At 46.0% G+C, this 27,685-nt stretch overlaps 1 long non-coding RNA gene across 1 annotated transcript; it reads left to right on the top strand.

Moving 5' to 3' along the window:
• Positions 1-27,685, top strand: LOC150045545 (uncharacterized). The gene is made up of 3 exons (XR_016532884.1): positions 1-213; positions 3,570-3,743; positions 27,630-27,685. It is a non-coding gene; the product is annotated as an uncharacterized LOC150045545 (long non-coding RNA).

Below are 27,685 nucleotides of genomic sequence, written 5' to 3'. Positions count from 1 at the left end.
TAATCTTTAATTTATTTTTTTGCATGCACAATCCAGCAATAGCACACTGAAGACAGTGAATTATCTGTGCACAGCTTCTGTTGGCCGACTTACATAGCAAATGCCCCGTCATAAGGACCTAATGTGTGTTGGGATTTCTGGCGCTTGCTAGGGATGTAATGGCCACACATTCTGTCCTCATCGAGCAAGCAGTCTACTGGCAGAAACAAGCAGGTAACACGTCGCTTGTAATATTATGTGATAATGCCTGGATAAACCAAGTGGCATATGGCATGGAAACAGATAAAAGACTGTATAGGCTAGGCAAGTCAGCTCAGAAAACACTTTCTGGGCCAAGCCTGTGTTAGCCGCAGTGAGCAGAGCAGGCAGGTGGGTAAAGGATGGGAAGAGAGAGAAGACTGAGCTTGGTAGACTGAATATGATGACAATATGTAAGGGACTCAGAACATAACTCATTTGAGAAATGGAACATTATTCAATGCAGACAGAGCCCAGGGTGGGAAGGAAATAATGCGGGATGAGTGAATAGAATCTGTGTTAACAGGCTCTGGTGCCACATGAAGACATTTAGGAAAAAATAATAAAAGACCTTTGGAGCTGGGCACCCATGGCTTATGCTTGTAATCCTAGCTGATTACAAGCTAGGAGGCTGAGATCTAAGGACCCAGGTTAGAAGCCAGCCCAGGCAGAAAAGTGTCCAGGAGACTCTCACCTCCAAGAAAAACAACCAACTAAGTGACACTGTGGCTCTCAAAGTGGTAGGATGCTGGCCTTGAGCCAAGGGCTCAGGAATAGCATTTAGGCCCTGAGTTCAAGCCGTACAACCAAAAGAAAAAAAAAGATCTCTAGAAAGCAATGGTTCACAGAGAGTGAGTGTGTAGAAGACTGGTGTTCACCCCTCATGGCTTACTGTTCTGGGCCTGCAGAAGAAAGGAACCCCCTCAGACTTCTCAAGGAGATGCTAAAATAAAGGGTGGTGCTGTAGCTCCAGCCAATCCTCAAGGTCCCTCACTGAACTCCCAACACTCCCACATCTACCTATGGGATACAAGGCTCACCACATTCACTGTTCTTTCTTCAAGTGCGTACTCTGCAACACGTCTTTCCCTGAAGATGCGCTGGAGCTGCTCCTTAGCCAGAATTTGCTCTTGAGATCAAGTTTACCCATCCTATAGAGCTGAGTAGATTCAGGGTAAAGGGTCACATAGTCTATGAAGTCAGTCACAAGACAAAGAAGCAATCTCCTTCCAGCAACTTTACTACTTAAGGTCCAGGAGCTTTGGTATGAATCATGCTTAGACAGTAATTTTGTGATGAAAGGTTTCCATGCCAAACCCATGAAGTTTCATGGAAGTTCTGAGGCCCAGAGACTCCAGCAGATAGCATCAAAATGATACAGGTCCCTAAAATATTCCCCAGCGACAGCTTGGATCTACTGCTCAGTGTCTACAAAGCCAGTTTTGTTTATTTGCACAGAAGTCGAGGGACAAGCCAAAGCTAGAGTACACTTTGTCATCAGATTGCAATTGTGCCGAGGTTATCCTCTGCCTGGACCCTGGATCTATTAATATGATTTGTTACTTTTAGTGTAAAAGAGAGAATACTGGCCTGATGCCCGCTCCTGTTTTAATAAAAAGCAATTTCATTAGGAACATATCAAGCAATACTTGAATCTTCCGTATTCAGCTTTGAGACTCTCCATGATATAAGTGGCAGCTTATAAATGATCAACATTATTAGGTGACAATTACCTGAATGACAACTCTTGGCCCCAGGAAATCTGACCAACTTTTAATGACCGTGCCTTGCAACCTCCGTCTGTCTCTAGCTTTGGGTTTCCCACTGTTTCTACCACTCACTGCTTAACCATAGTTCACTTCCCACATCTCTCCCTTGACTCTCCAATCTGTCTCTGACTCTGGGGACGTTTCTTTGTGTTGCTCTAGCCTTTTCTAATGTTTCATCCAGCCCTTGATCTTTCTGCCTTCACTGTAGCCATCCCTCTCTGTCTATACCTTCTGACTCTGTCCCCTACCTCCCGGGTGCCCCTCCTTCCAAGATAGAAAGCCATTAAAGCTACTCCACATGCTTTCTTCCCACTGGCTCATTCCTAACATGGACTCCTTGCCGTTCTCCCCAGAAATAGCTTTTGCCTTTTGTTGCCAAATCAGAATCTTCTCAGCGGTGAAAATGTGGCTTGTGAAAGCAAGTGCCTTGTAATTAAATAAATGGGTAATTTCAGTGTTTTTATTTTCATTTTTTTTCCCAGGGATTTTCTTAGTGACAGGAAGGAACAGATAGCAGTACTTTAATCCCTACTGATTGAGAAAAGCAAGTAAGTTAGTCTGCATTTAGGTTTTATTTGGGTATTTGTGATAATTAATAAGGAGAGAAGGAAACATCTGTCCTAGAAATGGAGATGATGAGAAGGAATGGAGTGAAAAAAAAAAAAAAGATTGGCTGCTTCAGTTAAGACTGCTGGGAACAGATAAGGTTGGCAAAAATACTGGCTGAGTTATAGTTTGGAGAAGAGTCAAGGAAGATAAGAGTTTCATCAAACATATCAGAGGATAGAGTAGTCCTGGGGAGGGAAGCCCACAGATAAATGAGATGGTGATGAAATAAGACCATTAGAACTGGTGGATGCCTGGAGGGGTGCAGGAACCAAGGAGAAAATAAATGTATGTAGTCAAGATGAAGCTGCACCCAATAATATGTCCGCTGCATGGGAGAGGGGTGGGTCCATGTGTATGTTGCGTTGCTTGCAATCGTTCTTCCCAGTCTCTGAGACAGAAGGAAGATCTGGCAAAGACTCAGCAGCCAACGGAGCTTCTGAGAAGGTTCAGAGAAAAGGAATCTGGAATGGGCCAGGGTAGATAAAGGTACATAGCTTCCCTCCCTCCTTTCTTCCCTTCCTTCCCTCTTCCCCCCACCATCCCTTCCTTTCTTCCTCTCCCCTTTACCCTTCCCCCCATCTCTTTTCCTTCCTACCCCTCTTCCTATTTCCTCTTTCTTTCTCATTTTCAAAAATCACAACAGAGTCCCGTGGTGTGTGACTTTTTATCCAATGCAATTCCCAATGTTCACAGATTCAAAGTGTTTTCATTCGTTCTGTTTAATGAGTCATGATTAGTTTGTGGTTGTGCTGACCATAATGATTGAGAGCTCCTTGGGTGGCTTGACATTTGTCCCTGGGAATGAAGTGTGAAACAACCCCCAAACAAAGCGTCATAGGTGCACAATGCCATTTTTCTTACTCAGAATGCTTTCACAGAGCTTCAACATTGCTATGAAATGCTAAAGTAGATATTTTACTTCTGATAAGGTGACACTATGTTAACATGTGAGGCAGACAATGAACTTTAGAGCTCTGCCATTCAGCGATGATTCAAAGAATGTTTGTTAACTGATTTTCTTAAATTCTCCCACCAAGTGCTTTCTCAGCAATTGTCTTCAGCAGTGAGGTTTCTATCTAGCATGCTATTGAAAATCCTCATGCCTGGTAAGAATCAAGATGTTGGCTTTGTCAAATCTTTATCTCTCATACTCTTATTACTCTCCCTTTACAGAGGTAGCATGATGTCAGGATGAAATACGGACACTGGAATCAGATTTACCAAGTTCAAGTTCAAAGCCCGATTTGACTCGTTCCTGTAGTCTTGGACAAGTCATGTAATCTCTCTGAGTCTCAGATTCTGATGCTGTTGAGAAGAGGATAAACGTAGCTACCTAACAGGCTTTCTGTGAGTACTATACTTACCTAATGTAAAATCTTGTGGCTGGACCATAATAAACGCTTAGTAAGTCATTAAGTATCCTTAGTCCTACTGTTAATGGCATTCAGCAGAGCTTTATAACTTATTAGCTTATATAACTGTCAAACTTATTATTTATGTGTGGATGGAATTACAAGGAAGTCTTTTGGCTCTCTTGGGATCTTCTTCTGACAAGTGAGAACAACTCAACTCAATAGCTTTTATGCATTCATTTGACAAACATTTCTCTGAGGTTACAACAGTGAACAAAGTCCTTGGTTTGTGATGCTTATAATCTAGTAGAGAGAGAGAATAGACATAAAGGAGGAATAAGAAAATTCCAGATTGTGATAAGATGCCTCAACCATGTTACTAAGAAATCAAAGATAATTCGGACTTGGGGGACAGAGCAGGCTTCTCTGAGGCATTGAGATGATGAAAAGAAACCAGACATGCAAACATTCTGGGCAGAGAGGAGCTAACATGAAGGCCTGAAGGCAGAGAGCAAACCTGACAGCTTTGAGGGAGAAGACTTAATTAAGGAAGAAGATGAGCTGGAGAGATGGACAGGAGCCAGATCGTGCAGTTTTGTGGACTATGATGAGAAGTCTAGATTTCATTAATTATTGTGGAAGCAATTGTACAAAATTAAATACCAGAGTGACATTATCTCATTCAGATCCCCGAAAAGGAGTGGAGATGGAGGAAAATAAGCAGAGAAACCAGTTAGGAGGCTCTTCTGGTAGACACATAGGGAAAGAGGAGACAGGAAGAAATAGAGACACGAGGTGGAAAGGGAACAGAGAGGATTTGGGGAATGACTGAGGGTGCAAGATAGGGATGCATCAAGGATACAACTTTCTATGATGGTGAAGGTGGGTTGGAGGCAAGAGATACCAAATAGTTGCTAATCATTTAAAGCCTTGATTATACGTTTACTTAGAAGTTTGACAGTTAACCATTTAATAGACTATAAAGCAACATTGTAACAACCACAACCATGACTAATTTAGCATTTACTAGCTTCAGGAGGCAAGGAAGGCGGGAGAAAGGTATGGAAGTTTACCTTGCCTTGGACTGGATTGAAAGGCATCTAGGATATTGCACAGCACACGTCCTGGTGTGTCCTTGAGGGTGTGTCTAAAGATGATTGGCATGTGGTATAGTATCTGAGGGGAAAAGGTCAGCTCTGAATCTGGACAGAGAGGATGGAGGATAGATAGAAGAAGGAAGCCAGCTCTTTTCTTTCTCAGCAAGCACATCTATTATTCTTGCCTATGTCGGCAGACACAAGACTCTAGTTTCTTCCATCTTTTTTTTTTTCCAACATGGACTCACACAGCAATTCTTCAGGTAACTTCCAGGCCTGCTGTCTTGGATGAAGACTGCCTCATTAATCCCCTTTGTTCCAAAGCTTCTAAGTGCCTGGAACCAGCAGCTAATGCACGAGCAGCTTGCACATAGTGGCCAGCGCTGTACTGTAGCTCTGTAGACAGCCACTGTGGGATGACCTAGTCTCCAGGCATGTAACCCAATCTAATAAGTCCCCTTTTGTAATTATGTATGGATTCTGTTGGCTCTCTTCCTCTAGAGCGTCATGAGTAAGTAATTCAAGGGATGAGTGCTGTAGGTTTAGGTGGCTGATGAAAATGACTGCCACGCAACCAAGAGGCCTTGTTGAGCAGGCAACCAGATAGATGGTGGAGAAGTCAAGCAGTAGAGCTCTAAATTGATGCATTGTCCAGCGCCCATGGTATTTAAAGTCACGGGACTCGATGAGATCACCAAGATAGGGATTAGATAAACACAAGAAAATGGTTTCGTATGGGACATTTGGGCAGCTAAGATTTAGAAGTCAATTAGAAGAGGACACTCTAATAAAAAGGAAATTCATTAGGCTCATAAATAACCCAGTTTGGACAAGAGGGAGACTGACCTCGGGAATCAAATGAGTCTAGGTCTGGAGTGCCATCGAGGTTCTGTCCTTCACAGCACTGCGGTCTCTCCTACTGTCTGTCTCCTGGTGAATCTTTCCTTCAGCCTAATTCTATCTTATGGTCTTGAAAGAAAATAGCACAAGCAGCTCTCCATTCCATGTTAGCCATATAAAAGAAGTCAACAAATTCCTTCCATGTATTTTTGAGGAAGGTCACTTGATTTGGCCTGGCTTGGGCCACATGATCTTCCGTGGAACTAATCACAGGCCAGGAAAACAGAGGTGGTTATTGAGTGGTCCAGGCTGGTCATGTGCTTCTTGAGGTCTGGCATAAACTTTCTTCCTAGCAGAGAGTATAGCACATTTTTGCAGCTGCTCTTGGAATGACTGAGCTGGCAGCATTTTTCAATTTGGGTTTTTTTCCTAATTATAAACTTGAGGCATCTGTCCATATCTGCAAATATAGTATGACATGATGACTTGGGTTTTAGTTTTTCTTGTTTGATATCTTTAATTAAGTTCAAATAAATAATTTTGTACTTATCTGGAACTGGAATTGATACATCCAAATTTTACACTGGAAAATAGAGTGGATCTTGAAAGAAAGGAGGACAGAGAACCAGAAGGCCAGGGATTGTCTGCAGTCCAAGAACCACCCGGTTCCTTATTCCTGAGGCTGTGTATTCCCAGACAGATCAAAGCTGAGTGTTCAGATCCAGAAGGCCTTCTCTGCAGATTAGCATATATTGGAGAACATTAGATGAGCACTTTTTTTTATAGTGCCTTCTCACAAAGCACTCCTTCCCCTAATAGGCTGAGTGAAGACCAGAGGCAGGGGGTGGTTAGCTCTTGCCAATTCCTCTTGCTTGAACTCAGGGCCTTGGGCATCTTTCCTGAACTCTTCTGCTCAAGGCTAGCGTGCTTCCACTTGGAGCCACAGCTCCACTTCTGGTTTTCCTGTGCTTAATTGCCAATCAGAGTCTCATGTATTTTCCTGTCGGGGCTGGCTTTGGATCCTCTATCCGCAGATCTCAGCCTCCTGAGTAGCCAGGATTACAGAAGGGAGTCACTGGTGCCATGAGGTGGTAGCATCGTGAGGAAAGGTCCCACCTCTGAAATCTGTCCTATTGGAGTTCAGGTTTCAACACATGACTGGTGGTGGACCCAAAATCAAACCAAAACTGCCCTTCATACCTGCTAACCACGTGGCATTCCCAAGATGATCTCTGTAATGCACAGGATTGGGATCTGCCATCTCTGTGATTCTTGGCTCGGGTTATTTAAAGGAAAACTCCTAAGTGACCCCTAATCCTGAGCATATGACCAAACAAAATGCCAAAAACATGAAGAAAGACTGGACTAACCCAGTCTGGATGCATTCTCTTCTTCTAACCTGACGACCCAGAGTGTCCTGCCAGAAAGCCTGGTTATCATCTATAGAATGACCCTAAGATCTGGAATCATAAAGGGCCAGTCAAATTCCTGTCTACTAAGAGGTAGAAGGAGGCAACATGAACAAAACAATTAAATTGCTGGGCCGGGAGTTTGGCCTAGTGGTAGAGTAACTTGCCTAGCATGCACGAAGACCTGGGTTCGATTCCTTGATACCACATACCTTGAAAAAAGCCAGAAGTGGTGCTGAAGCTCAAGTGGTAGTGCTCTAGCCTTGAGAAAGCCCAAGGACAGTGCTCAGGCCCTGAGCTCAAGCCCAGGACTGGCCCCCCAGAATTAAATTGCCATCCATTTGTTGTGGGCTGGCTCTTTATCTCAACACAATCATGTGTATGGTATATTCAGAGGCCATTTTTTCTAAGTTTTTGTTCATTTTGATCATTGATGGTGTTTCTTTTGTTAGTAGTTAGCATATTTGTGTTGTCACTTTTTATTTGCTCCTGAAAATGGTTGCTTTTAGAAAGAAACCATCTGTATAGTAGAACCAAGATGAAGAATAGGAATCAGTTCAGATTGGGGTCAACAAGGTAATTACAGAGTGAGCCACTGGGCTATTCTTCTTCCTTCCTGAACAAAGAGTTTGATGTTCTTGTGTCCTTGTAAGAAAATGCTCTTGACTCAGGGACATGGCTGGAAGAAGAAAACCATGGCTTCTTTAACAAAAGTTTTGAATAGACAGCTCGAAAAGTTCAGCTAGCCCCATAATCCCTAAGCTTCCCCAGCCAATGAATCAGATCCGTAGGTGCAGAGGAATGCAGAAGTGTGGGCTCCCTTAAAAAATCCCTGGGGGAGGGGGGTACCATCTTTTACGTATGTTTCTATCTTCTTTGCAGTGGGGATTCCAGGCAGTGAGTCTTGCTCACATAGTCAGAGCAGGCACCCTAGGTGTGAGATGACCTAATACTTTCCTAGCACGATGTCTAGGAGTCTTTTCCACAGGTAAACAACCATAAGGTGTCTTTATGGGGGGGGGGAATCATAGTAAATTTTTGAAAAGAAGAAGAGACTGTTTTGCCAAAAGCCTTACCATTATGATCATGAAGAAAAGAAAGTACAACAACCAGGTTGGAAAGAAAATGATGAGAAAATTTCCAGGCATGCAAGACTTATAGAACCAAGCAAGTCTAGTGGACTGGCAGTGCCAGGGAAACTTCTATAGCAAGGGAGGGGAACTTTTATTTCTGCCAAATGTAATTTGGATATTTATAATACTAGGATGGGACATATGAAGCTTTTAATACAGGCAGATGGGCCACATGCAGCTGACAAAAAGCATCACATGTCTGCCCTGTCACGTACCAACGGATAGCTCAGGCCTTCTATGGGTCTTTATGCTTAAAGTCTAATTAGGCAGATGGCAGAGTCCTCTCTAAGTTAGGAGTCAGGTACCATTCCAGTCTCAGTAATGACAACGAAAAAGGGCACACTCTGCATTTAGAGAAGCAGAGAAGGATACAGGGTATTAATGGGGTCAGGCAGACACCCAAACTGAGAACATACAAAATTGGGCCAGGCTGGAATGCATTGTGTTTCTGAAGCTAGCATAAGCTCACAGAATGGAGCTGGCCTGGGTTGCATCCTCAGCTCCTCCACTTGGGGAAACCACTCTACCCCACTAAGCTGCAGTTTCCTCATCTGTAAACTAAGTAAGGTCCATCTTAGAGAAGCGAGCACAATTAAGCAATGACATACTTAGCACTGTGTCTGGCACATAGGATATAGTAAAGAAATGATAGCCATTATGACGATGAGACAATAAGCAATTGCCATATTAGTCAGAACAAAAGAACCATATCAATCTGAGTAGCATGGAAAGCAAATTGATATTTAAGTCCACACAATTGGATCTGAGGGTCTTCACGCTTTCTTCTTCAGGGCAAGACTAGTTTCAGTGTCTAGAGTAGAAGTGAGACCCAAGGTAAGGATAAATTCCCCCCAGCTAGGAAGAAAGGAGGATGGCAGAGCTGGAAGCAAAGGCTGGGCTTTCCAGTCTCTCAGCCATCAATGTGTGGATTTCAGGATCCCAGGTAAGAAGAGATAGGACTAGTTTCATGTTTACCCAGAAACAGCAAATTACATTTCAAAGTGAAGACTTTCTAATAGTGAGAATTATTGTAAGTCTGGACAAGATGGAAGTGGAAAGGAGAAAGTTTTCCTTCTCAGAAGTATTCTAGGAAAAGATGGAATCACAGAACTTTGAATAGGCAGAGGGACTGGAGAAGTTTAAGTACAAGGTGCTGTCAAAGTAGAAATACTAAGAAAGCATGCTTAGAGCTGGCACAGTGGCTCACATCTGCAATCCTAGCTACTCAGGAGGCTGAGATCTGAGGATCAAGGTTCAAAGTCAGCCAGGGCACAAAAGGACCTGAGACTCTTATCTCCAATTAACCTCTAGAAAATGGAAGTGGGGCTTCGCTCAATGGTAGGGCAGAGTAGCCTTGAGCTGCAGAGCTCTGGGACAGCACCCAGACAAAGTTCAAGCCCCATGATCCACTCCCCCCCCAAAAAAAATAGCGAGCATGCTTGGAATCATGCCACATTTAGTACAAAGGGCTAAAAAGTTGTTGGGAAAGTTTGGGGAAGGAAACAGTGGAGTTGGCAATACTTCTTATCTTTATAAAAAAGTGAGTTATAGAGGTACAGAGAACGCAAAGGGAGGTGGCAAGAGAAGAGGAAATGGTGGTGGTGGGGGGGGGGAGGCAAGAAATAGAAACCTGCAGTTAGTTTGTTTGTACCATGCTATTTCCATAAAGTTGACTTTACACTTGCAATCTGAAAGGTAATCACCGGAGATCTCAGAACCTGTCTATAAATAGCCAAACTCCAGGTCTTAGGGCTGCACTCTGGGGAGAAGTGCTGGCTAGTGCCTTGCTCATGTGTCCTGGGGATCAGGATCCCCCCTCCCCTCTCTTTCTCTCTCTGTCATTCTCTTCCTTATTAACACCAGTTTCCAGCACCGTGGAATATCTCAGTGGCAGTTTGTGCCCTGATCAGCTCTAATTATTGTACTCATCACTGTAACTACACGAGACAAAGCTGCTTTATCCATCCTGTAGTTAGAATCCTGGAAGTGTAATCACAGGGTCTGCCCAGGAGCTGCCTGGAGACCCACCCTCTGCTATCTCTTGCTTTCTAGAAGCTGTTTGTCTGAGGGCATCCTCCCCCTAGCTTGCTCTCAGCTTCCTCCTGGTAAATCATTCAGCTTATCTCTGTACCACATCATGTTTCTAGCTTAGTGTTTCTCTCTCTCTCTCTCTCTCTCTCTCTCTCTCTCTCTCTCTCTCTCTCTCTCTCTCTCTCTCTCTCGTGCATGTGTGAGGGGCATATTACAAAAATACATAGGCTTTAGGTGGGGTGGCTCATGCCTCGAATCTCAGTTATGTGGTAGCCAAGATGAAGAAGATCACAGTTTGAAGACAGCTGAGGTAAACCGCAAGATGGGACATCATTTCAACCAATAAGTTGGATGTGCTAGTGTGAGACTGTAATCCCAGTTATACGGATGTCATAGATGAAAGGATTATGATCTGAGGCCAAGCTGGGCAAAATGATTCGACTCTATGTGGAAAAACATAACTAAAGAAAAAGATAGGTGTCATGACTGAAGTGTAAAAATGCTTTCCTTACATGTTCAAGGCCCTAAATTCAAATGCCAGTACCACTGAAGAAGGAGAGATGTATGAGCTTTGAAGCAGCAACCCAACCAGATATTATCCCTTATTAGCAGTAATTAACTAAGCAAATCACTTACCTTTGATATACACATCCCTGCTACGAGAAGGCTTTCATTTTAAATTTTCACTGCACCCCACACATGATGTAATTCATCTGGGCACATACATGTACCACATCCATCACCCTGCTTACATTCTATGCAAGAGTATCATTTCAAGACCATACATGCACCTGTCTTGTTTCCACAGATATGCGGGAGAGTAGATGAGACTCAGTGTAGAAGCATGCTTCCCTGTAGGAAGGCAAGGAGCCAAAGGTCTTAAGAATCATTCAGTCCCAAAGGACATGTCTCTTCAATGGTCCATCCAACAAAGAAAAAAATCCTTTCATGCTAGATCAGATAGTTTTGAGTCCAGGGAAAAGTTAGACTCTTTGAACAGCCTCAAGTCTTGCCAAGACCCACAATTTGGTTCAGTGTTTACGGATTAACTTTTCTCAATTTGGATTGTTGGCCATTTTGGCTTGGGAGAGAAGTCACCAGAACTAAATGCCAAGCCCCCGAGGCTCTGTGATACCTTGCTTGGCTTTAATGTGTTTAAAATTACGAAGGTTGATGAGATGGATGTTTTCTCCTCTATGTTCTCAGCCATGTCCATGTCTCCCCTATCCCGGTGGGGAAACATTCTGCAAAGGATAGGCTGAGGATAGAGCCCACCTCTTAAGTTTCTCATGAGAATTAAATATGCTAATGTAGGTAGAGTGGTTAAAATCATGCCTAGCACACAAGAAGGTCCACTATATGCTAGCAGTGACTACTATCAGCTGTCACCCTGAAATAGCCGCATTACCCTCCCCCAGCTCTGATGTGTGCAAGCTCTCTCCAATATGCCCTCTACCCTCCACCTGTTCTACCTCTCCTGCATCTCTTTATCTCAGAACACTGCCTTGAATTCTGCTACAACTTCTTAATGGAATCCAATCTCCAATCTCACCCTCCCCACAATGTCCAGTATGTAGACAATATACTTTGCATGGATCCACAGAGGAATGAATGAATGAATGAATGAAGGAGGGCCATCATGAAGTCATGATTCTAAAGGACTTATGGATTGGACAGCCTTATCCTGCTATCTAAACTGCAGATCAAACCTGGATGTCTTGACAAAGGCCTGCCCATTCTCTGCCTTCTTCCGTGGTGGTAGCTCTTTCCCTAGCGTTATGCCCTCTGTTCTTACTGGTTTTCCTGTCTCTAGCCATTCCCTCCAGCTTCTCTCCACGCCCTGCTCAGTCATCAACCCTTCTGAAACCCTTGATTAAGGCTGGGCACGACAGCCAGCTCTATTTTTAGAATTCAGCACAACTCCTGACAGAGAAGAGACTTTAATAAGTGAGGATTTGTTTATCCAGGTCATGCTTCCCTCTAACGTGGAACCTTGGCTTAGTCTTACCTACCCGTGTCTCTTCAGCGTCTAGCACAGAGCCAGCACCACAGCAGCCCTGCGGTGGATTAGGCACATGGGCGCGTCCTGAATTGTAACATTCAAGCCTGCCCATCTCTACGCAGTGCTGAAGGGTCTCTCACAGGCCAGATTTCACATTTGCATAAATTGCCAGACCAAGTATAATGACAAGCAGAGGGGAAAAGGAAAATCCAGGCCGAGGCAGGCCTGCTGGCAGCTGGGGAGCTCCTAGACCAAAAGGAAAGTTGGGGTGTAGTGCAAAGGCATGTCCGGTGGGCACAGTGCCACAGTGAGATGGAAGACTGAAAAGGGCTTGGGACTCTACAAGCAATCGTTCTTGAGGACGGGCTGGGCAAGAATAGCCTGCATGACAGAACAGAAATCTCCCAGACATAGAAGGAATGGTGACTTGAGGTGACATGGGGTCTGAGGCCGGGCTGTAGCAGAGGCCTAGACAACGGTGACAAGGCAGAAGACGGGAGAGCAGAGGAGAAGAGGAGGATGTGAAAGGTCCCCAGGGGCTTCTCTGCAAGCAGGGCAGGGACACCGTGCTTACTACGAGACCTGAATCAACTGTTGGCTACTAAGAGAAAGGTGACATTGTCACTTGGGAGGAAGAAGGGGTTGATGGGAGTGTGGGCTGAGAACTCAGTGAGGAGAAGGTAATGAGCTTGCCCTGGGGTGCGTTGGGGTGAGCTGGTGAGCGGCAGTCCTGGTGGAAGCATAGATGGGCGGGGATGTGGCTGAGCCCGGTGCCCGGGCTCTGGAAGGAAGCCCACAAAGATGCCCGGCTCCAGGGAGATGCGGGTGATCAGATGGCTCTTCCAGGCCATCTTCACCCAGTGGAAGCACTCCTGAACAGTGCTGGGGAACACGGAAGTGCAAAACGTGTCATTTCCTAAAAGCAGGCAGGCAGGGGAAGGAGGCTCCCAGGACCACAGCATGCGAGGTGCTCCCACCTGTGGAGAAGCCCGGTGCTGTGCAAGAGCTGGCCAGGGGCCACTGGGCACTGGGTCGGGAAAAGAGCCAGGGTGAGCAGGGGCTGGGCAAGGAAGAGGAGGAGGTGGGGAGGACAGGAAGGGGTTGGGGTAATTGTCTTTCTTTCTTTCTTTCTTTCTTTCTTTCTTTCTTTCTTTCTTTCTTTCTTTCTTTTTCTCTTCTCTCACACAGCACATAAGGAGGCAAGAGAGTCAAGGGATTCTGTCAATTGAGAAAGTTTCTGTAGCAACAGAGTTGTCAGTGCTCAGGAGCCAGACTGCCATTTCTGTTTTAATTGGAGCCCTCAGTGAAGGTTGGGAAGGAAGAGAAAGGGAGAGAGAGAGAGAGAGAGAGAGAGAGAGAGAGAGAGAGAGAGAGAGAGAGAGAGAGAGAGAGAGAGAGAGAGAGAGAGAGAGAGAGAGAGGGGGAGAGGGAGGGAGAGGGAGGGAGGGAGGGAGGGAGGGAGAGACAGAGAGAGAGACAGAGAGAGAGACAGAGGGAGAGGGAGGGAGAGGGAGGGAGAGGGAGGGAGAGGGAGGGAGAGAGGGAGGGAGAGGGAGAGGGAGGGAGAGGGAGGGAGAGGGAGACAGAGAGAGATAGATAGAGAGAGAGACAGACAGAGAGACAGACAGAGACAGACAGACAGAGAGAGACAGAGAGAGAGAAAGCTACGGAAAGACAAGAGCAGGGTGAGAAAGAGACAGAAAGGATCTGAGACAGAAAAGAACAACCCTTGAACAGCCTCTAGCCAGCTTTCAGAGCTTTTGCTGCCTCTAAGTGAGGAACAGGCCAGAGGACTCAGAGGGGACACCTCATTCCCTGCCATTCAGGACAGGACAGCCAGCCTCTCTGCCCCAGTGCACAGAGTGTGCCAGGAGAGGTAGTAGGTGCGGGAGGGGAGGGACCTGGAGAGTATTAATTTTCTCTTTCTTCTTTATCATTTATTAAAAAAGTAGAAACCAAATCCCTTTTTCATTTTTACTCCAGTGCCCTGACTACTTGTCAAGCCCACAGAGTTCTGGATGTATTGGGGCCAGCTCAGCCCATAGAAAGCCAGGGCGCAGATCTATCTAATAAAGCTTAATCCCCAGCAGCCATCTCAGCACTGGAGGTAACCCACGAAGCAATGGGCACAGCCCTTTCTGCTTCCACCCTGCCCAGGGCTGGTAATCCTGAGCTTTCCTGCCTGAGGAACCAAGGGCCAGACAAGGAAGGGCCTAAAAAACAATAAGGAATCAGGATCCCGTGTGTGTGTGTGTGTGTGTGTGTGTGTGTGTGTGTGTGTGTGTGTGTGTGTGTGTGTGCATGCATGCTTGTATGTGTGTGTGGGGGGGAGAGAGAGGGAGAGAGAAAGAGAGGGAGAGGGAGGAAGAAAGGGAGAGAGAGAGGGAGGGAGAGAGGGAGGGAGAGAGGGAGAGGGAGAGAGAGAATCACCATGGCAATAAAAGTGAAGAGAAAGGAAGGAGGGGACACAGAAGATTCATAGGCAGGCAAATGATACACAGAATTAGCATGGAGGGTATTTTACATCTCTTTCTTGTGCCTGTTCCTCCTCCAGAGTATTAAAGGCTTTTGAAAATACAGCTTTTAGGAACCACCAACCTTCAAATCACAGTGTGCAGATACCGTACCTGAGGCATTAGTGCTCAGGGAAGCTGGAGTCATTGAGTTGTAGAATAGGTAGGTGAAGATTAGAACTTGAACACGAGTCTGACTTTCTTTTCTCTATGCCCGTGGTGTCTTGCCTGACGGATTCTGGGGTGTGGTCTCTGGGAGGTAGAATTATGGCTGATACTCATTTTAGGGGTTACTGCGTGCCATGCGCACTGCAATGGTTTATGTGTGTCCTGTTGCATCTCTGCTTCAGCCTTCAGGAGGTGGAGCCATTTCTTGCCACATTTCAGAGTTGAGGGACAGGCACAGAAGGGATGTGCCACAGGAATGCTGGGAGCTGGGAGCAAATGCCAGGCAAGCTGATTCCAGGGCTTTATTTTTATTATTCTGCGTTAGCTATCTAGAAGGGAAGTTGCACTGGGACTTGTCCACCCGTGCATGCAATGTACCCCACATCAGGCTCACCCCCTCTACCAGTCTACTTTACCCTCACTCTGTCTTCCTAAAGAAACCTCAACAGGTGTCATTGTTTTGTTTTTATACACACAAACAATATTCACCCTCATTCATCTTCCTCCTTAACTCTTGCTTGATGGCCCCAACCTCCCCACCCTGAGACTGTTTACTTAAATGCTATTTTTTTCAGTATACATCCATTCTAATTAGGCCTGCCTTCCTTTCCTTTTCCTTCCTTCCTTCCTTCCTCCCTCCCTCCCTCCCTCCCTCCCTCCCTCCCTCCCTCCCTCCCTCCCTCTCTCCCTCCTTCCCTCCCTCCCTTCCTCCCTCCCTCCCTTCCTTCCATCTGTTGGGATGTCTGGGCACTGTTTCCAGCTTTTACTTTGCTTTTCTTTTGTTCAAGGCTAGTACTCTACCATTTTGAGCCATACCTCCACTTCTGTCTTTTTGGTACTTAATTGAACATATGAATCTCATGGACTTTCCTGCCTGGACTGGCTTTGAACCACAGTCCTCAGATCTCAGCCTCTTGAGTAGCTAGGATTACAGGCGGGAGCCACCAGCACCCAGCTGAGCTCTTGTTTCTAATCACTCGGTGCTGGTTTGCTCTCAGATACAAGTGCACAGGAGTGTGAATAAAGTCTGTGCCATTATTCCCATCAAAAGGTCAAGGAAAAAAAAAATACTCCAGCATCCAAAGCCCCTGGACTATGAGAGCAGAAAGAACTTCTCCTGGGCCACCCGATACCCCCTGGTGATGCCCCTCGCCTGTTCTGCCACCTCTGTGCAGTTTGGAAAGTGGCTCCTTAGGAGGAGCAGGTCCTTAGAAGGGCTGTTCCATCCTGACCTTGCTGGAAAGAGGGCCGAAACAATGCTGTGAGGAACAAAGCCGTGGGTTGTCCAATGGGTTAAGAAACCTGGAAGCTATAAAATCTATGTGCTGATAACACTGGGTCCTCATTCCGGCAAATCAAACATGCTTTAAGTTCAGATAATCTGTAGGGCCGCAGTTATGCTTACAGAGCACTGATCAGTGGAAAGACCAAGTTTGTACCTAAACAATGCCTGACACCTCTGACTCTCGATCGCCAGTATCTAAGTCTGTGATTTGTGCCCTGGGGTCTCCATCTGTTGGAGCCTCCCCTCTTTTACCTTCTTCCTCCCCCACCTTCCTCTCTGCATCTTCCTTTTTCCCTCCCCCTGTTTCCTTTGCTACCTCCCTCTTCTTGCAGACTTCTAAGGAGTCACTCAAAGGCCCTACCAGCATCTGAGCGGAACATGTGGCATCTGTAGATTCCGGAACCAAGTCTAGAACCCAATGCACCAGACATGGACTTGATGCCTGAGTGTGCCCAGAACCTATTTCTTGCCCATATCCTGCATGATTGATAGGACACAGCGGGTGTGGAGGATGGGGTTTGGCCAAGGCATTGAAAGAGTTAAGTCATGTCCTTCCACGAGAGCTGAGTCAACAGTGAGCTTCGATCACAGGTCGAGGGGCAGGATGAGGCACAGAGTTGACTCATCCTAGCTCCCAGCATTCCTGTAAGGGGAAATTGCTTATTTTGAAGCCCAGCTGCCTCCGCCTGGCACCTGCAGCCTTCAGTGGCTCTCTGCCTCTTTTGCTGAACCCAGAAACAGCAGCAGCTCAGGCATTAGAAGCACCTGTCCACCCCCAGCCCCCCACCTTCCTCCACCACCTGGACACCTGCACCCCGCTGCAGTCACTCCCTTCCTTCCATCAGTCCTGCCACTGAGGAAATCTGGGAGCTATTTTGAAATCTCCCCCCATTAAAAAAAAAGTCCAAACTGATTAGTTGATAATTACATGTTGGAACATCTGCTCTGATTTGTTTTATTCTTTCTATTTTGGAAAATTGGAATACACTGAAGTTTTGCCTTCTGGAACTGCCGGCCTGGTTCTTGGAGCGTGAGTCAGGCCTCCTGCTCAGTAGCACCTGGCTGGGCCTTCAGCCCAGCTCCCAGGGAGATGCAATGCAACCCTGCCTGAAAGAGCCAAGCTTGCTTCTGCACAGTCTCCGTCCACCCTGGCTTGCAGAGTCTAACTAAAAATCTCCTTTTCCATGTGATTCCACTGTGGCTTTAGGTGTCTTCCGGGAACCGCACAGTCTGCAGTGAGATCAAGGCAGAGTGTGGCGCAGTCTCGTGAGCTCACTTAGAGCCCCTTCTCCGTCGAGCTGTCAGTTGTGTGGCTACTCTCATCTCTGTGGGTCTCTGGTGCTCCAGGAAGACCCAGGCCCAGCTTGCTATTATTTAGATAATGGAGCTGTGCTCAGGTTGCTCAAGACAGAATTTTGGCACCTTAAACCACTGCGCCTTTTCCAATGGCACCTCTGAGGCTGCCATTTGTGAGTGAGTCTGGATGTGTTGCGACAGACCTGAAAACGGGTGTCATTGGCATCTCTTCATCCAAGCAGTATTTCCGGAATGCTCAGACCATGCCAGGCTTGGTGAGACAGAGGTGGGGAGGGTCACCAAGTTAAGTCAGACCCTTTCCCCCTCTAGGGGCTCTGCTCCTGCCTTCCTCCAATCCCACCTCCTTGTGTTGCTACAAATGATGTAGAGAATCCCAAAACACAGATACAAGGATGTGGCTCACATTCAAACTTCAAACGGTTCTCTGTGGCCTTGCTGCTTACGTCTAACTACATATCTTCAGGTTGGTATGCAGGGCTCTCTCCTACACACCAACTTTGCTCCTCTAGTTCTCTCAGGCTCCATCTCATCTCAGGCTCCATTTTCAGCCCATCCTGTGTGACTGGTAATTCTGGAAACTTTACTGGCTTTCCTTACCCACCCTGCCTTTACTTAGGCTATACCCTTTGCCTGATTGACTTTTATTTTCATCTGGGTGACTCCTATTTGTTTCAGGTTTCTGCCCAAATGGGAATGTCTCCAGAAATCTTTCCCTAATCCTCCCAACCTTCCCATTCGCCCTGCTCTAGCTGTGTGCTGCTGTCGCCTTCCCCACACCTTGAATCCGCTACATGGGCTCCTTCTAGTTGCTCTCACATTTGCCTGGATCAGTAGTGTATGAGGACAGATAGCGCACTTTGCTAATTGTACCAACATAGGCATATCTTACACAGTTACAACTAGCGCCTAACATTTGGTGATTCTCTATAAATGTTGGATCAGCCAGAGCCTGAGAAAATGAATGAACAGATGGAGAAACACTCAACTTATTAGGGAGACAACATTTGCCCAAATAATATAATATTGGAACGTATTATGGTGCGCATATCAAATGGGAAAGGTCGTGTTACGCTGTTGTAATAAACAGCTCCCAGCTCTCAGTGGCTTATAAGAACCATAGGTTTATTTCTTGCTCCCATTATATCTTGTTCACAGTCCTGTAGAGCCAGCCTGCCCTATGGAATTATTATTTAAGAACCCCAGCCTAGAGGAGATTCCCGCTCCCTGCCTCTTGATTGCTAAGGCAGGAGAACCGGAGAAAGTGACTCTTAATGGGTCCACTCTGAAGTGACACAAATAAATTCTTTTTTTATTTTATTGCTCAAAGCAAGTCATATGTTCCCACACAACTTCAAAAGGAAGCCAAGGAACTCACAAGTAGACCTGAGATCCAGAAGGAATGTGTGCTGAAATGTTTGGGGTGACACTCATGCCTTTCACAGGAAATCCGGGAAGAACCCACTTTCTAGTGAAAATGCTTTGTAAGGCTTTTCGAACAGCGTGGCATTGAATAGGGCCTTGAAGGATGGGGAGGAATTAGAGCATTTAGTTCAGTGTGCTGAGCTCTGATTCCACATGCTGGGAAAACATTCTAGCTCTCTGTTCTGAACATTATTCAGATAAATAAGACAAGGTCCCCTCTCTTGGGGAGTTTGTACTCTAGCAGGGAAGATAAGTCCTGAATGTGTACAAATATTCATAAAATATGCATGAATGTGACATGCAGAATAAAATGTAGAGCAAAGGAAGAGAAATCACTGACAATTGGAAGCATGGGGTTGTGTTTCTTTGAGTATGATTGCAAGCGGGGGGGGTGGGAAGGGGTGCGAGGGAGGATCTAGGGAAGGGAATCAGCATGGACAAAAGCATGCTTTGTGCAAACCCACAAAACAAAGTAATGGTGAGAAATACCCTAGTGGCTCATGCCTATAACCCTAGCTACTCAGGAAGTTGAGATCTGAGTGTCACGATTCAAAGCTGGCCCATGGCAGGAATCCACTAGACTCTTATGTCCAATTAACAGCCAAAAAGCTGGCCGGGAGTTTGGCCTACTGGTTAAAGTGCTTGCCTAGCATGCATGAAGACCCAGGTTCGATTCCTCGGTACCACATACATAGAAAAAATACCAGAAGTGGTGCTGAGGCTCAAGTGGTAGAGCTCTAGCCTTGAGAAAACCCAAGGACAGTGCTCAGGCCCTGAGCTCAAGCCCAGGACTGGCAAAAAAAAAAACCCAGCCAAAAAGCTAGAAGTGAAACCATGGCTCAAGTGGTAGAGCACTAGCCTTGAGCACAAAAGCTCAGAGACAATGCGCCCAGGCCCTGATTCAAGCCCCAGAATGGGCACAGATAATCATAATACCCTCCAGGCTGGCTCACACCCCCAGATGCTAGGGCAAGGAGGGCAGTGGCAGAAGGTAGGAACTTCCAGAGATGGGGTGGGATGGGGTAAGAGATAAGGAAGCAGCAGCATTTTCTTTTCAACAAAGCCTCAGAAGACGTGGCACTGGAAACTGCCCTTGCTGGGTGGGAGAACTCTGGGAGGTTGCCTTGAGCTCTCTGAAACTTACAAAGAGCCTCAAAGGTTCACAGAGCATCCAGCCTTCCTCCTCGCATGCAAGGACAGGAATTTGTGACCCTTGGTTGCTACCTGCTTATGTTTCAACATTGAAGAGACACAGAGACACTTCCAGGGGCCATGGGAACTGTGGATGCTAAAATAAAGCCCAATCTGAGTTCTTATTCCCCCACCCCAATGGAGAGGTCTCTGTCCCCATGGGACTGGGGTCTGCCATCTATGTGGGCCCAGGAAGGCCCAGGGCTGGCTTTGGCTGCCCTGTTCTATCTGGGTTCGCTTTCCATCTTCATTGACCTTGTCACATCACTCTTGTGCGACTCGGTCATTTTTCAGATCAATCCAGTCTCTGAATACTTTGTCAACACGGGCGTTGTGCTGCAGGTGACAATGCAGAAGAATATGACAGTGATTATTATTGGTTTCCATTTGGCCGGATTTTGTTTTTCCTTTAGTTCAGACTGCTGTGACTGAAGGCTCATTTCCCGAAGCCAGTTCCTCCCCTCTCCCTCCCTTCACACTCGGACTCGTTTAGTTTTTCCTTTCCTAGTCCCCCAAAGACCTTTTGACACTTTGAAAAGTGTTTTACTTAGATACAATCTCACTCTCTTACCTTGTGTTTCTTCCATTTCTCCCTTCTCGCTTTTGTTGTTGTTGTTATTAATAAGTCATAAAGAAAGTGTTTCCAGGCAGAAATCACTCACTGAGTAATAAAGCCTGGGGCAGAGGACAGAGCTGGAGAAGTAGAGGCTGGGGAAGTGGCTGGGTCCTGGTGGATGCGAGAGAAGCCAATGAAAGAAGGACAAGGGGAGGCAGGATTTTATGGAGCCCCAGGGTCCCCTTAGCCACATCCAGGAAACAGAGTCATCTGTGAGAGGATGGGGATGAGTTGGGAGTCCCTGTCATGTCCTCGACTCTCTGTGTGACTCACAGCTCAGGCTGGTGGCGACGGAGGGACGTGCGGGATGTGTGGATATTCTACCCTTGTTCCAGAGGACGCTATGGGCTGAGGCAAGTGACTTAAGCCTGGCTGAGTTGATTGGAAGAACTGAGACTGGAATCTGAGTCCAGAACTTTTCAGCAGTGGTCACTTTGTGGCAGAAAGTGAGGATACCTCTCCCTCCCAACCCACGAGCTATGGTTTGGTTGTGGCTAAAGTGGCCCCCGAGGGTTCCTTGTGATGGAAGGTTTGGATCTCAAGCTGGTGGTTCTGAGAGGAAGCTGAGATGCGGGGGGGGAGGGGTTATTGGGTTACTGGGGCCCTTAGAGGGCATTGTAGACCTCTGTTTCTCTATCAGTCTCTCTCTCTCTCTCTCTCTCTCTCTCTTGTTTCTCTGTTTTGCTCTCTTGTTTCTCTTTCTATTCCTCTCTCCTGTTCCTCTGTGTTTTCTTTCTCCCTGTCTCTGTTTCTATCTCTCTCTCTTTCCTTCTTTATATTTTTTCTTTCTTTCTCTTTGTCTCTGTCTCTCTCTCTGCTCCAAGATGTCAGCTCTGGCTCACTCCCACTATGCCTCTCTCTGACTCTCCACTATGATGATCCAGCAGAGACCTCTGGGCAGAGCCAGCGACGCTGTGGCCTTCACCACAACCCTCACCTTATTCATCAGTAGCCTGCATCCGAATGACCAGCTCACCTCCCCCTGCCTTCAAGCCACCTCATGAGCTTCCCCTCTTGTCCAGTGTCACACCATTCATGGGCCACTGTCACTGATGCCCCGCAGACACCTGCATCCTCTCTCTCACTGACTGTAGACATGTGTAATTAGGAGACATTTTCTGCCTCAGTGGCTCACAGCCACCTTTAGCTCCTAACAGCAAACGCTATCAGGACCTACCTATGACCTAGTGACTGAACTACATCTTATGCTTCCTCGGATTGCTCTTTGTCTCAACCACCACATGCCTCTTTGAGTGCTCTCTCAAAGCCACCTTGTCTATCTGGGGCAGGTTTTTCTGTCTTCTAGGGATCCTCCACTAGCCGGGAAATCTCCATGTTCCACCTCTCACCCAGCTGTCTTTCCCACTCTGCTGATGGATGATATTTTCCTACCACCTCTAGCCTGACCATGCTCTTCTTTCTATGGGTAAATGAAGTTTAATTATCTCCACAAAAGCAGCTGGGATGTGGAGGCAAGTGGCTGGGGAGGCAGAGGAAAACAGTCTTTTATTGGGTCTAGGCCCCCTGGTTCTCAGCTAGTGTTTAATGCATGGTGGAATCAGAGATGGGTGCAAGGAAGAGCTGGGCAAGGACAATGGAAGAGCCTGGGGTTGCTCATGTTTCTCAGGTCTTCTGAGGTGCTGTGCGACTCCAGGCAAACATTGAACCACTCTGAAATCTGGATGATTATTATTTGGTGTTTGAACTCTGAGCCTCAAGCTTGCCAAGTTGACCCTTTTTAGTATTGAATCTCACTACTCTGGTCTTGACTTTTTTGTTGATAAATTTTCAGATGGGGTCTCGTTTCCTGTCTGGATACGAATCTGGGCTCCATCCATCAGTGTTAGGCTTTCTGATAGTGAGTATAACACATCCAACCCAACTCTTTATTATGAAAGTGTCTTTTGAACTTTTTCCTGCTTGGGATGGTCTTGAACTATGATCCTATCATTTCAGTCTCCCAAGTGGCTAGGATTCCAGGTGTGAGCTCCTACTGCCCAGGCTGAGATCTGGATTTTTATGAAAGGAACAGTTGGCTCACAGGATAGGCAGAAGAACTAGTGAGAGAATGACTACAAAGAGTTTAAAACACCACACAAGCTGCCAAAATGTGGAATCAAAGGGCTATACTATTAGCACTTGGGAGGTAGAGAAAGGAGGCTGAAGACTAGGGTAAGTGACAGAGTGAACTGAAGTGAGACTTTGTCTAGAAATAAGTAATAATTTTAAAAAAGAGCATCACACAGCACGACAAAAGAAGTCAACATTATACCATGATTTGGCAAGAATCCAAGAACATTCATTTCCTGGTACAATCCAAAGTTGGTCCTGGGAAAGTTACTTCTCTCTGAATCTGAGGCTTCCAATCTATGGAATGAGAGGAAGAGACAAAATATCTCCAGACTTTCTGGGGCTTTATTGTCAGATTTAAGGGTCTGTTGGATCCTCAGGTACATTTTACTAGCCGTTGTGATATCTGACGTCAGGAGAGCTATTCTGATCTCTTCTCTAGATTTTTAACCCCGGCTTCTGCCTTCCTATACTAATCAAGAATAAGAGCTCAGATTTAAAACAGATTTTCCCCTCTGCTTACCACATAGCACACACGTTTTGATCACCCTAGATGGTTCACGATCTCTGTAATGTGTATGGAATGAATCAGCTCTTATTATGAAAAATAAGCTGTAATTATCCCCAATGGCTACTTCCAGTCATCCATACTCATCAAAGCTCCCAGCAGCCGAGGATCAAAGCGTGGAGCTGGGTACCATGGCGAGCTCTACACTGTGTCCAAAGCAGAGTGTTCAAAGCACACAAGCTCTTATTCCACAAGAAACCCCCAGCCTGGCTCATTTGGGCTCTTGGCTCCTAGTCACCACCTAGAGACAAAAAGTAAAGTGCTGCAGAGAGGACTGAGTTTTCTCCCTTCCCCCCGTCAGGAGTTTGGATTCTTAGGATTTAAGAGGAAAAAAAAAATAAGAACACGCAGAAAGATTTGTCCCGGAGATTCTAAAGTTCAAGCTATAAACCCTGGGCATTTAGATGAATAAAATGAACCAAGTAGATAAATGTGAATCATTCACACTGACAAATAGCGTGAACAGCCATTACATGTACATGTGACTGTCATTTGTGACTGCTGTCTTCTGTACGATGGAGGCAAGTACTCCCTGCTCACAAGTCTTGGATGGCTCCCGGTGCTTGCAGAGGAAAAGCAAACCCTTCGTGCTGGTACTAGATGTCTTGCATCGCAGATTTCCCATCTTCATTTAGTCCAGCATTCTGAATCAATGCGCATGCCTCACATTTGCTACCTATGGGACATTTTCCTCGGAGGGGCCCCGCATCATCCTTGCTTGCTATTTCCTTGTCTATCCCTTGGCCCCATCAGGTGGTGATGAACATTTAAAAGTGAGACTGAGGAGAGGAAATACGCACCATGATGAATGCACCAGGTTTAATTTGTTAGGGTGAAAAGGAGAGACAGAGAGACAGAGAGACAGAGGGGGGGGGTGGGCAGGCTGGAGCTGGTTCACAGCGTGCTGGAGTGCGTCAGGCTCCTTGGTAAGGAGCTTCAACCTTATATGTGTACAAAGAACACATGAGAAAGACAGTGGAGACAACAGCCCTGGGTGGGTGAGGAGGTCGTTGTGACTAGGATGAGATAATGAAGTGTGATGGTCGTGAAAACAAGAGAATAAAGAGAAGAATTGAGGGGGGAAGGCAAAAATCAGCAAGATCTGGCATTGCTTGGGTGTGGAATAAGATTGATTCTCTTGTGTAGATTCTGGCATGGGTGACAGTCTTCCTAGAGGTTCCTTCTTTCTTTTTTTTTTTTTTTAAGACAGATGTGGCAATGAGTTTGAGGAGGAAAGGCTGGGACACTGAGCATGCCCACAAAGACATGCCAGATGTTTGCAGATGCAGCCTGAAACCTGGGCCAGTAATGGGGGCTGCAGAAATAGATGTGGGATTCAGCAGCAGATAGATTATAGAGGACCTCATAAATTCAATTCGGGGGAAGTCACCCAAGGCGGCCGCTGACAGCTCAGGCAGCACAAGGGGACGTGAACTAGAGTAATGGCTCAGAGCTTCTTCTATTGCCACGAGGGATCCACTGTTGAACGTGACCCGAAGGAACCCAGAGAAGATGGAGCACGAGGGCAGAAAAGCAAGAAGAAAGCAGGAAGGTCAAAAATCTGATAAATTAGCAATCTGGTAGCAAGTGGAAGTCAAGGAGAGTGGTTCAAATCAGAAACCACAGGCGTCAGAAAGGGCAAAGCCCCATAGATGTGATAGGGTATGGTAGAAGGAAATGCCCAGTAAAGCTTTGGCTTTTATATTCTTTTTAACCAGATCCTCTTTGCCCCTTCCTAGCCACCCCCCACCTCTGTGTCCTGGGCCTTGAACTCAGGGCCTTGGCTCTGTCCCTGAGCCTCTTTGTGTTCAAGGCTAGGACTCTGCCACTTGAGCCACAGCACCGCTTCGGGCTTTTTCTGAATAGTTTATTTTCTGAGTAGGTAATGGGAATTAGAGTCTCACAAACCTTCTATCTGGGCAGAAGTCTGATTACAGATGTGAACCACTGGCACTCCCCTGAGCTGCTTTTGTTCAAGACTAATGCTCTGCCAGTTGAGGTATAGCTCCAATTCCAGCTTACTTGGGTGCTTACTTGGAGATAGGAGTCTCATAGACTTTCTTGCCTGGACTGGATTTTTAACTGCAATTGTCAGATCTCAGCCTTTTGAGTTTCTAGGATTACAGGCATGAGCCTCCAGAGCCTAGTCAGAGGCTCTATTTTTTATTTTGTTTTTATAATGTCATCTTGAGGGGACTGGTAGTTTCAACAAACTGGGGTATTATTGCTCCTATAGAAACTGGTTTGGGCCCCAAATAGCTGGCTTCTTGCTTTCCTCTTCTCCTCTGGAAGCTCCTGGAATCCAGCAGGTTGAGATTGCTAGAGTAGGTCAGAGCAGGGAGCTTCATACTGTGAGCTGAACAAAAACTGCCTGAGGCTGGATGTGGACAAGTCCAAGCCCAGCCATACCTCTTCCTGCTCTCTGACATGGGCTCTCTCTCCTCTCTGGTATAAAACAAGGGCCGAGGGAGTTGGGACAAGAAGTATGGGCTGAATCTTTCTGCGCTGACATTCTCCAGAATGCAAAGAACATATACCAAGTAAAGACAAATCAGCCAGTCCAACCTCAACTCTGTCTCTACCAACACCATTTATCCCTTGGCCCATCCTGTCCTCAAAGCTTAGAAAAAGCTCTCTACTTTTAAAGCACTGCCTTTAACATCTTATTACCTCTAACAATAGCATTTTTACCAGCCTGCTCATATTTTTGTCCTCCCTATCCAATGACTATATTTTTCCAAGAAAACAAGCTCCTTCGAAATGCACTGCCCTCTGCCAAGCCAGGAGAGTGCCACATTATCTGTAGCGGGTGACAGCATTTAGGAGGGGATAATTTTCTTTCATCTGCCCAAATAAATCTTTCCCCAACACTTGTGAAGCTGATTGCTGCCAATTTCCAGCTGGAGAAACACAGCCATTTAGAGGGAAAGACATTAGTAACCGGAGGATACTTAGAACATTTAAAATGGGGGCTTTTGCTTTTCTTTATTTGCCCCAAGTTGTATGTTTTTAATCATTTTTGGTGTTCCTTAGCTCTTCTACATGGGAGGAAGGGAGTATGTTTATGTGTATGCTTCGTGATATAGTAAAGTAAAAACATGTTCATATAATGGGTGTCATACATGTACTTGTTTATAAGAAGGTATGTGTATCTAAGAATACATATGTAGCTAATGTCTGCGTGCTCTGTCTAGGGTGTGTATAAGGTGTACATGCAGCCCTGAGATACATGGAGAGGAAGGAAGAGAGAGAGAGAGAGAGAGAGAGAGAGAGAGAGAGAGAGAGAGAGAGAGAGAGAGAGAGAGAGAGAGAGTAGCTTTTTCTTTGAGCTCATTTCCCTTCTTAGCGGTCCAGACATGAAAGGCAAACAGAGCCAGCATCTGCTAAGCTCCCATCCTGGCCTTGGTACTGAATCTCCATATCTTATTCACCAGGCACTGCCACTTTTACCTCTTGCAACTCAAGCATGGGAGAAGGGGAAATAAGAAATATAAAATAAAATACTTCCTTCAAAGAGCGTAGCCATGGGAATCACAGGACTAAGAGCAAATAATGGTTTCCTCCTCTGCCTTTTAAGTAAATACTGCTGCACAATCAGCTATTGCACAGAACAGGTGTAAAAAAATTAAATAATAGGCTCTTTTTTCCCCTGGTCTCCTCAGCCCCCATGGGGGCTAGTGCTAACTGCATCAGGTACTCAATTTTCTTTGGTTGTTGGAAAAAAATGTGCTCTTGGATTCCTAGCGGGTGGGGGAAGAGGGAGCGAATCTTGTTCTAGAATCACCAAGAGAAGGGCTTCATTTGTATCTTTTCTTTATTAATGGAAATCTACCTGCCAGTCCCAGTATTTGTCTTCTAAATGAGGCTTGGAGAAGAAACCCACTCTGGTAGACAGGGTTTTAGTGGGGGAAAGCAGCCAATCCAGAGGAAATGGCTTCTCACCAGGGACTTTTGTTGGGTTTCTGGTCAAACTCTTGGGCTTCCCCAAGCCTCAGTTTCCTCTTCTGTGAGAAGAAGCGGGAGCAGTACACTTCTTACCCATTTCAGGTACTAATGGTATGGGTATTTTAACCTAGGAGAGCCTTGAAATTTTTATAGCACCTCAAGAGGGCAAAAAGGCACAGTCCTAAGGGAAAAAAAATGTAAGTGGCGATGCTTTATGATGTTTGTATTCAATTGAGCCTAATTAATCCTTTCTCATTCTCTATTCTGAAAGCAGTTCATCACTTGAGCTGAAGTCAGATGCAATTGCAGAAGCAGCTGGCTGGAGAGGAC

The sequence above is a fragment of the Megascapheus bottae genome, chromosome 27 (genome assembly GCF_031878675.1).
Source record: "Megascapheus bottae isolate mThoBot1 chromosome 27, mThoBot2.hap1, whole genome shotgun sequence".
NCBI lineage: Eukaryota > Metazoa > Chordata > Mammalia > Rodentia > Geomyidae > Megascapheus > Megascapheus bottae.
Note: the sequence above shows the minus strand (reverse complement) of the source record. Positions and strands in the feature narration are given on the sequence as shown.